Source organism: Pinus tabuliformis, chromosome 1_2 (assembly GCF_031772625.1).
Source record: "Pinus tabuliformis cultivar Carrire ecotype Pingquan chromosome 1_2, CPIR1, whole genome shotgun sequence".
NCBI classification, from domain to species: Eukaryota; Viridiplantae; Streptophyta; class Pinopsida; order Pinales; family Pinaceae; genus Pinus; species Pinus tabuliformis.
The window spans coordinates 359,356,387-359,366,861 of NC_142298.1; positions in this window are offsets into that span (position 1 = coordinate 359,356,387).

Below are 10,475 nucleotides of genomic sequence, written 5' to 3' on the forward strand. Positions count from 1 at the left end.
TGCATCGGAACATGGGATATATGCATGCAATCCGGTAAAAGACGGACTTGTGAATGTTCATGTACACTTGACGGTCTTCGAGGTGTTCCCAAAAAGTGCCTGCAAATGTTCCACTGACTTCTTTCCACTTCAATTTGATGTCCTTATCTAGATACAACTTTGTATCTTCATAGATCAACATACTAGAAGACATTTGCTCAGCTGTTGCTTTAGCTGCATTTCCATCAGTGTCTTGAGATCCTGTTCTCTTGGAAGCCATTGAGACAGATGAACACCTGAAATATCTGGAGGCATGCAACATGCATGGCAAGAAATCTGTTAGCGAAAACAAAGCAAATTTCGGGGAATGACATAACATATACCTGGGAAACTGATGTGCAAGATTGCACAATTTCTTCTGGGAGGCTGGGTGACTGGCTACCAAAACTAAGCAAAAGGAAGTCTGGGTTGTCTGGGAGATAGGACCGATTGCTGGATCTGTGCAATGTGCAACCCAGACTAGCTACTGGCCGCTGGGATTGTGCAATGTGCAATTCCAGCTGGGAAGGACTGCAGGCCCAAGGACTGATTTGCGCAATTTCCTGGGCCAGCAGTCACTTTCCTCCATAAATGCGCAAAACAATTCTAGAAGCTAGTGCTAGGAAAAAATGTGAATTTCTGGAGAGGAAGGCAGAGCCTTCCTACCCCAAATTTCACAAAGCAGTCTCAGTGAGGCAGAGTTCGGGCCAAGGTTGGCCTGAATCGCTGACGGGAAATTGAAAGAAAATAAGACAGTGAATGCATGGCGACACTAAGTGATAGCAGAAGTGTTTGAAAGTGCATGCAAAACATGAATGAAAGATTCAACAAACAAATCAACATGCATGTGGGTGAAGCGATTTGACGGTTCGATGAACGTTCATGCAAAACAATTTCATGCATGCGACAACAGTGAGAAAACACTGAAAACTGAAATAGATCTAGGACAAGCTAGTATACATGCAAATGACATCAAGCGTTCAAAGAAATCAAGCAAACAACACTCATACAAGCGAATACACAAAAAGCGACAGAAATGATGAAAAAGACAAGTTGAGACCACTTACCCATGAATAGCTGAGCCGGATGTGTCGAAGAGTCTTGGATGTGTTATGGGATGTCAAAGCTCCAAGATCGATGTGAAAGGATGAGCTCTAATGCATCAAATAAATAATTTTGGGCTCATGACACGCATGCCACAAATCTAGGAAAAAGTGACACTTGGAGGGAAACTTCTAAAACAACTTTGCATGTAACCATCGGCTGCTAAAAATAGCTCCCTGAATCATGGGATGCCTTTTGCATGTTTCCTTTCGCTATTCCGAGAAGAACCAGTCATGCATTCATGTAAGTCAAGTTTCCTTGGTCCCGGGTGGAACTGGTCAACCGGACTGCTCATGCATGCAGCTACTCAACTGCTTGAGAAAAATGCGCATTTTTGGCTGGGAGTTGGGCTGACTGCCCGTGAGGTTTTTGTAATTTCTGGGTAGATCAGCTAACTACTGCCTAGATTTGCACAAATTCTGGGCTGAGCAGTCCTGCTGGGGAAATTTGCGCAATTTCTGTTGGGAGTGTTGGCTGGTAGAATTGCGCAATCTGGGATCCCAACAGGCTGCCAAATAGAATCGCGCAATTTTTGGAGGGAAGGCTGGTTTCCTTCCAGAAATATGCAATTTTCTTGGGGAAGCTGCTTAGCCTGCAACTGGACCAAGTTTGGGTGAACAACCTGTGAGGAAAGTGGATCAATTTGTGATCAACAAGTTGCCTTTTTGCTTAAAAACACAAAATCTTGTGTACTTGATGAAGCAAGACAAGGTGCTGTGAAAGGTTGGTAGGGAGGCTCCAAAATAGGCTAAGGAAAAATTTTGGAGGGTGGTTGTAGCTGCTACAACAGGTGTATATTTTCAACTTCTCATGAAGTTTTAATCAAAATCACAAGACACAAACCTACTCATATGTGAAATTCAATTCACAATTTAGAACATCAATCACAAACATGCAACGATAAATATCACACATGCACATCATATTTTTCCAGGGGAAATTAACCAGCTAAAAACCCCTTTGTCTACTTGCATTAATCTGATGAATATAGATTTATTACAATTGCTTTGCTCAACTAAGCACAACCTGCAAATGAATAACCTGTCTCTCTACTCACTAAGAAGCTCTAATCCAGACTTAGTCAATTTTTGCCTCTACTTGAGCCCCTATTTCCTTTCACAATTCCTTGAGAAATTAGGCCCATGTTATTTAATAATTTATCCAAAATGGATTGTGCAATTCCAAAGGTTTATCATTTGACTGCATGCAACACCTATACACTCAAGAGTAGTCTAAAACTGATGTTACACTGCCTTGGAATCTACACCACAACTGGGGAACTCAAATACTCTACATGCACTAGATAGTTTGGGCTGATTAATGAGTTAATTAGATGATCACTGCATTATACTGAAGTCCCACTGCACAACTGACCTTCCACTAGTTCCTCCAATAATTGGAACTAGTTTAACTAAAAACAACTTAAATAATTGGCCTTGATTGCTACAAATTAGAAATCACACATGCTTGACTGAACTCTAACTCCTCCAACTCGAATTTACTGAGTAAAATGGGTGACACAAGCCATGTCACACAAGCTAACTACATCCAAGTTGTTTACTGATGTGAAAAAATGATTTTTCTCAATTTCATCAAGGAAAATCAAATTGATAATTTCTTGCCTTATTTTTCAACAGCATTTGACCTGAATCTCAACAACAAACAACATTGGTTACATTACATTATCGTTCTGACTATGGGTGGTGAGGCCAAGAGCCCAATTGCTTCGTTACATCATATTTGACTCGAGTCTCAGTGGAAAACAACACTGGTTATGTTTCATTTTGATTATGGTTGGCGAGGCCAAAGGCTGAAAAATAGTGGTTATGTAGCACTTTACATGAGCCATGGTTATGGTAGTGAATTAGAAAGGCCAACTGTTAATCATCATTGGTTACGTCACATTTTATTTGAGCCACGATTTTATTTTTTGTGATTGGCAAGGGCAAAGCCCAATCAACACTAGCTACATTGCATTTGGTTTGAGTCATTGTTCTATTATTTGTGATTGGCGTGCAAAGAGGCGAAGGGTCATCGATCCAATAAAATTTGATCAATTCATGTGCCTAGTCTGTATGGGATCCAACAATAAATGAATAACAGTGTCAATACCTCACAAGATACGAAGCACAATGCAATTGGTATCAAGCTTTGTTGTGAACCTGGTGGTCACAAGTTCAATTCTCGATGGTAGACATGTCATGTTTTTTTTGTATAGAATACCATTTTGTCACATGTTTACCAGTATCCAATGGCTAGTACAAAAATCCAACAATGCTTTTGAAGGGCACCAGGAAAATTCCTATTTGAAGTACATTTAATTGATTATATAGTTATATATGGTTGTTTTGATGTTTTGGAGTCATTATTTATCCAAATTGAGTTATGGAAGAAGTTGGACGATTAGGGTTCATAGATGAATCTAACTAGAGGGGTTTGATGTTCTTTTGAATCCTATTTGATGGCCATAATCTCATATGTTTGTTTTGAATGTATATGAGCATGTTGCAGGTATTTTGGATACATGAAGCATATGGGTTTTGAGAAGGGGTTTGAATGACCAATTGAAGAATTGGTTGATGCATTGTATGGACAATAGTATGACAACTAACAACAATGATTTTGTAGTTATCACAATGACATAGTTTGCAGATTGCAGTGATAGCCTGTGGAGGTTGAGTTGATGGTACAAGTTGTGATGGTGACATAATTTTGTAGATTATGATATTTCTTATAACTCAGTGATATATGATGACAAAGGATCCAATTTGAAAATGAGATGAAATAAAGGTCCACAAGGAAGTTGAAGAAGGTGGTTGGACCCTCAATCAAATCAGAGCCTAGAGTAGGTTGGAGCCTACTCATCACTGAGGTTGGAACCTAGAGCAGGTTAGAGCCCACTCATCACAGAGGTTGGAGCCTCAATCAAGTTATATCCTACAATGAGCAGTTTCTTGCATCTTTTGAGGTTGGTGCCTCAATAACTCTGCAAGTGGTAGGTTACATTTTTGGGGTTAGTTTCCTCCAATAGGTCGGGGCCTGCAAAATTGATGTATTGAATTGAATATTAATAAGAGCATTGGTGGTTTTCTCCCATATGGGTTTCCACCTAAAATTTTTTACTCCTTGAGATGTGATGGCCTTTTGTGTTGATTGATGGTTTATTGTGACATTTCTTATATGATGATACACTATTATAAGTAATGAAATGATGTTTATGGTTCACTTCTATATGGATATATGGTTGCGTGATTAAGAAAAAAATGTGAAATTGTGAAATTGACCTCTAATTGATTAACCCCCCCTCTCAGTGTGAATTTTGGGCTAACACATGATATTAGAGCAGGTTCAATCATGAAAAACTAATTGCTAGAAATTTGAAGATCAAGGAGAAATAATAATGACCATTATAGTGGGGAAGCGCTCTATGTTTAATGGAACTAATTATGCATTTTGAAAGATAAGGATGGAGACATATCTCATCTCTTTGGGAGCAAAACATTTGGAAAATTGTGAACAATGAATATAAAGTCCCCAATTCTATTATGATAGATGCAACAGAGAAGGCATTTTTCACATATAATGCACAAGATAAGAATGATATCTTAAGTGGCTTGGAAGAATCAAAATTCGTCAAAGTAATATAGTGAAAATCAAATCATGATTTATGGAATAAACATCAAACTTATTATGAAGGAGATAAGAAAGTTAAAGAAGTATAGTTACAAGCTCTTAGGGGACAATTTGAAATCTTGAATATGGGAAGACGATGAGGACATTGCTTCATATTTTCTTCAAGTAGACAATATAGTTTAGTTTATTGCAGGTCTTGGTCAAGAAGACCCAGATAGATATGTTATTTGAGAGGTATTGAGATCACTCCCTCCAAGATTTAATACTAAAGTTTCAACCCTTGAGGAACTAGAAGAAGTAGACAATATTTTTATGGATCAACTTCACAAAACTCTCTCCGCATATGAGTTAGAATCAAGAAATAGAATTCGGGAGTCAAGGAAGAATCTTTCAAGGAAACAAAAGAAGATAAAAAGCAAAAGGATCAAGAAGACTCCAATTTTGATAATGAAGAAGCAAATTTTGTTCGAAAGCTCAAAAGAAGAACCGACAAGTTCAAAGGTACACTTCCTGTCAAATGTTTTGAATGTGGAAGGAACGGTCATAATACTTAGTAACAATCCTCTTGGATGAGAAATTATGGCCAATTCAAAATCAACATTAGCTGTGGAAAATTGAAATTCGAAAATATAGGGACAAATCCAAATAACCAAAAGGTTTAATAGTGTGAACCTCTTGGGCATATCTACCATTCATTATCTTGATCAACAACAAATCTCAACTAACATACATGCTTGTTAGTCATGCTAAATAGTCTGCACTTTATTGAGAATCGAATGGTTCAAGATAAACACTATTAGATTGGATGATGGATGAGAATGATAGTTGCACGACCTTTAACTTATATCCGTGACCCAACATAATTGCACTATGTGGGCCAGTCTCTCCATGACACTTGGCAGGATATTATCGGCAAATATCTTGGACACATGGCAAGCATTTATAGGATGTGGTGTAGCAAAGAAGATAGCATGGTAGGAGACATAAATACTGATGTTAGCATAGTGACATGTGGTGCCACCAGAAGCTGCCACATGGCATGGTGTTTTAGCAATTTTGGATTGGTAAAAAGCTAGAAAATAGGTGACACATGGCACCCCTATTGGGTTGCCACATGGAATGATGATTTCATGATGATGGCATCATGTGAGAGACCTAGGACCCCTAAGGACTTGGTCTTGAAACATAATATCATGGAGAAGTCGTAATTAAAATAAGGAGCTAAGATGGACGATGAGCCCCAAGTCACATTAACATGGGTATATGGTATAATTGGATGGATTTACCATCAAAGGAGAAGCCCCAAGTCATGTTGGATTTTTTCCTAAGGCCCGAGTTACTAAGCATTATAATCATCATTTTGGGTCAACCCCCCTCACATGGATCCACTATATATATGGGCCCTTCCTCCCAAAAATAACACATGAGAAATTATTGATCAATTGATCTAAATGGTGCAAACAATGGTCAAAGTATTGGTTTGGTTTGGAGGAATAAGTTGGTACCCATTGGATGTGGAATTTAATTCTGCATCCAATGGGTGTCTACACTTGGAATTTTAGTAAGCCTACAATGAAATAAGATGAAGATAAAATAAAAAATAAAAATATTTTTCTTATTATCCCTCTAAATTATTCTCCCATGGGGATGATTTCATTATTTTGAATCCTATTGGTTCTTTTAAAGTTAATTTTGTTAGTACATTTTTTAGACCCATTTTTTACCTTAAAATTCTTCTAATGAATTCAATGACAGTCAACGTAGCACTTTTTCCGGTCTTGTACTTCCTTTAGCCTTTCCTTGATCATGGTCATTTTCTCTTCCATCTCTTGTACTACTTCTAGTCCTATCAATACCTAGCCTTCTAGTTAATCCCAATTGAGAGGAGTTCTTTAAGACCTTTGTTATAGGAACTCAAATGGTGCCATCTAGATGGAACTTTGGTAACTGTTATTGTAAGGAAATTCCACCAATGGTAGAAACTCTTTCCATATTTTTTGTTGGTACATCACATACATCCATAACATGTCCTTGAGGATTTTGATTAGTCATCTCTGTTTGACCATCGGCCTCAGGGTGATAAGTTGCATTGAAGTTCAACTAGATTCCCAAGGCTTCTTAGAAACTAGTACAAAACCTTATGGTAAATATCACCCCCCTATTTGATATAATCTTCCTTTGAACTATATGTAATCTCACAATCTCATCAATGAAAACCCTGGCTATCTTAGGCACCCTAGATGTAGTTTTAATTGGTATGAAATTGGTGCTTTTGGTTAGTGTGTCGACCACTACAAATATAACTTCATGTCTCCATGATTTCATTTGTAGTCCCATGGTGAAATCCATTGATATAACTTCCCACTTAGAATTTTGTATCTCATGGGGTTGCCATAAGCCTGTTGGATGTTTGTGCTCAACTTTTAATTGTTGACACTTTAAACATCTTTCCACAAAATTTACAATTTCCTTATTTATCATGCTCCAAAAGAATAATAGTTTTAGGTCGGAATTCATCTTCTTAACACTGGGATGTGCCATGTATACTTCTCAATGAGCTTTCCTCAAGATCCTTTAGTGCATTTCTTCATTCAATGGAATGTATATCCTTCCATGGAATCATAGTAGGCCATCACTATATAGAGAATACCCCTTATATTTTAGGATCATCATTTCATCCCCCCCTTAAACTATAGCTAACCTCCTTGTACTAGGTGTCCTAAAATTATAATTTAAGCAACCTCTCCCTCAAATTTTTCTTTAGGGTAATCATTGAAAATATTCAAGGTGCCCTACTTTAGCGTCAACTACCCTATTTAATATTCCCTTTATGTAAGTAACATTAAATTCATATTTACATATTAACTCTGACCACCTTCTTTGTATCATGTTTAAATGACCTTATGTGAATATCTGTTGTAGTCCACAATGATCCATATTTAGTTCAAACTTCCTTCCTAGCAGGTAGTATCTACAAATTTTTAGGGTGTATACAATAGCTTCCATCTCTAGATTGTGCGTCGCATAGCTCTCCTCATGGGGTTTGAGTTTTTTATATGAGAACACTATTGCCTTTCCATCTTACATTGGCATGCACCTAAGGCCTTCATTGGAGGCATTGGTGCAAACCAAAATTCCTAATCCATGTCTGGTACCTACAACATCAGAGCAATTGTTAGCAACTATTTTACCTTCTTGAATGCTTCTTCACATTTTTCAGTCCAAGCAAACTTCTTACTCTTCTTTTGTAGTTTAGTAATGGGGGTTTCTATCTTTGAAAACCCCTCAACAAATATTCAATAATACCCAACCATGCCCATAAAATTATGTATTTCATGAACATTTGACATCCCATTCGCCTACATTTCATTAGCTACATCGATGAGATGAACCTTAGGAACACCCCTCGGTTCATTCCCATCAAGGATTTTCTCTAACCTTCATTGTCTGTGAAATTTAGTATATTGTCCTTGCAGTCTATAACCTTATCAACAACTCAAAAGGTTTAGCAACGGGTCAAGGATGATATGTACTCAACACATTTTTCACCATTTTTTTGTATTAGAAGCTAGAAAATGAGCTACACAGTTCAGCTGGAGGGAGCTCAGATTGTTATAGGACCTCCACATCGATATCTGGTTTGCATTCTAACCTAGTTGTTAATTGTATGGGCTATTGATGTATCATCACTCATGCAAGGAATTAAAATTAGATGGGTTTGGAAATCCTTTGAATTGGCTACTCCATCAGATTTATGTGGCCGTAAAAATTGTGGCGGATGAAAAACAACATAAGAAAGGCACACCATGATCAAATCCTTTATGGAAAAGTACAAAAAAATAAATAAAGGAAATTTTCCTTCTATTTCTCTAACACACAAAGAAATCAGTGGTTATTATCATATTGTAAGAGAAATTATGCAGGAACTTAAATAAGAATCTAAATCATTTGACACTTTGGGTACAAATTTAAATGTCATGGAGCCATAGAGACCATCAATAAGACATTCTATACAACCTTTGTCTATTCCAGGTGAAATTTCTGTGTTGATTTCTAGTTCAAGTAGTCAAGTTGTAGAAAGTAATTACAACTTAGAATCAATTGAGGAAAAATATTAAGATGTTTTACGAGATAAGGATGAAAAATATATTTTGTGGTATAATGACTAGAATCTAGCAAAGTAGGAGATTCAGGTGGTTGATGGTCCACCAAGGCCAATTACTACACCTATGTTGGTGGGTTCATAGAATTTGGAGGAAATGAAAAAAGTACAATCCTTCAAAAATCATAAAATTAACAAATCTAAGAGCTTCATGTGACATGAGAATAAAATAATGAAAACTCCAATGACTTGACAATTGTCTCCCACATCCAAGAAATTGGAATTGTTGGCAAAGGAAGCATGATGGAGTCCTACAAATCTCAAGTGGAGAATGTATACAAGCATGAAGCCCCCAAAACTTAGGAGAAAGATTTTAATGCGATTAATGACAATAGGTCATTGAAAATTATTTCAAGTGAAGATGTGTCACTCGCAGAAATGCAATCTTCTTATCATTTGGGCCTTAACTATTTTGAGAAACGAAATTTGACAAAACCATTAGAAGAGCTGGAAATTGCATTTCCATTGGTCCTTGAGAATGCATCAATATATGTTACCAAGAAAATGAAAATCTATCATATCCCTTTAGTAGAGAACTCAAATTTCTTAGCATATTCTAAAGGATATGACACACATAGCCCCTTGGGTACTTCCCATACTATCTATTCAACATCAAATTCACACTCTACCACACTTTTAACAGAATTACGAATCGATTTGGCAACCAGGGTGAGGAAAATTCTCTACTTTCAAATTCAAAAAATAATATGGTAGAGGAACCTACAACTCTTCTAGATAAAACAAACTTGTCAATGGAAAATAAACAACTACTACATGAGACACTACTGAAATCCCAGATGGTATGATGGAGTGTCAACAAATATCCAATCCTGACATTGATCAAGAGAAAACGCTGACTAGAGTTCAGTACACACTCTAGATGATCATAAAAAAATTCTCAAGTGAGTTGAAGTCTAAAAACTTGAGCAACTTTTCGTCCTCAAACAATAAGAAAGATTTAATTGGTAAGGAAACTAGTGTTCCATTGTCTATTGTTTCTCAACAAGGTCAAAGTATTGGATATGAAAATAAAAGCATGCAAAACAATAGTGATGATGAAAATCCTATTAGTATTTCAAAGAATATTTATGGTACATCTACAAGAACCAAGTGTTTTGAAGGTACAAAGAAACAAGAAAACAACATAATCTTTTCCATTTTGAAGACAATGGTAGAAGGTAATATGTATTTGTTCAAGGAGTAAACAAATCCACCTCAACGAATATTAGATTGTTTAAAGGTCTCATAGTCACTTGTTTCTTTTGGGAGACAATGAATGCTATTTGTTGTATCATCTACAATTTGTGCTTAGAAGTTGGAATACAATAACCAATTAAATTACACTCTAAAATGAATTCATAACAATGGATGCTCCATTATTGGATCAACTCTCTCATGTTTTGTCGGTACAAGCTTCTATAATGGTTAGAGGTTAACATATGATAGTATGTATAGTATTACTTTCATAATGATAGAAGAGGAAAGTAGAAGTGAATGGTGTTGGTACCTAGTTCTCATGTCCAATCACTGCAAAGTAGTGAAACTTTATTTGAATCAC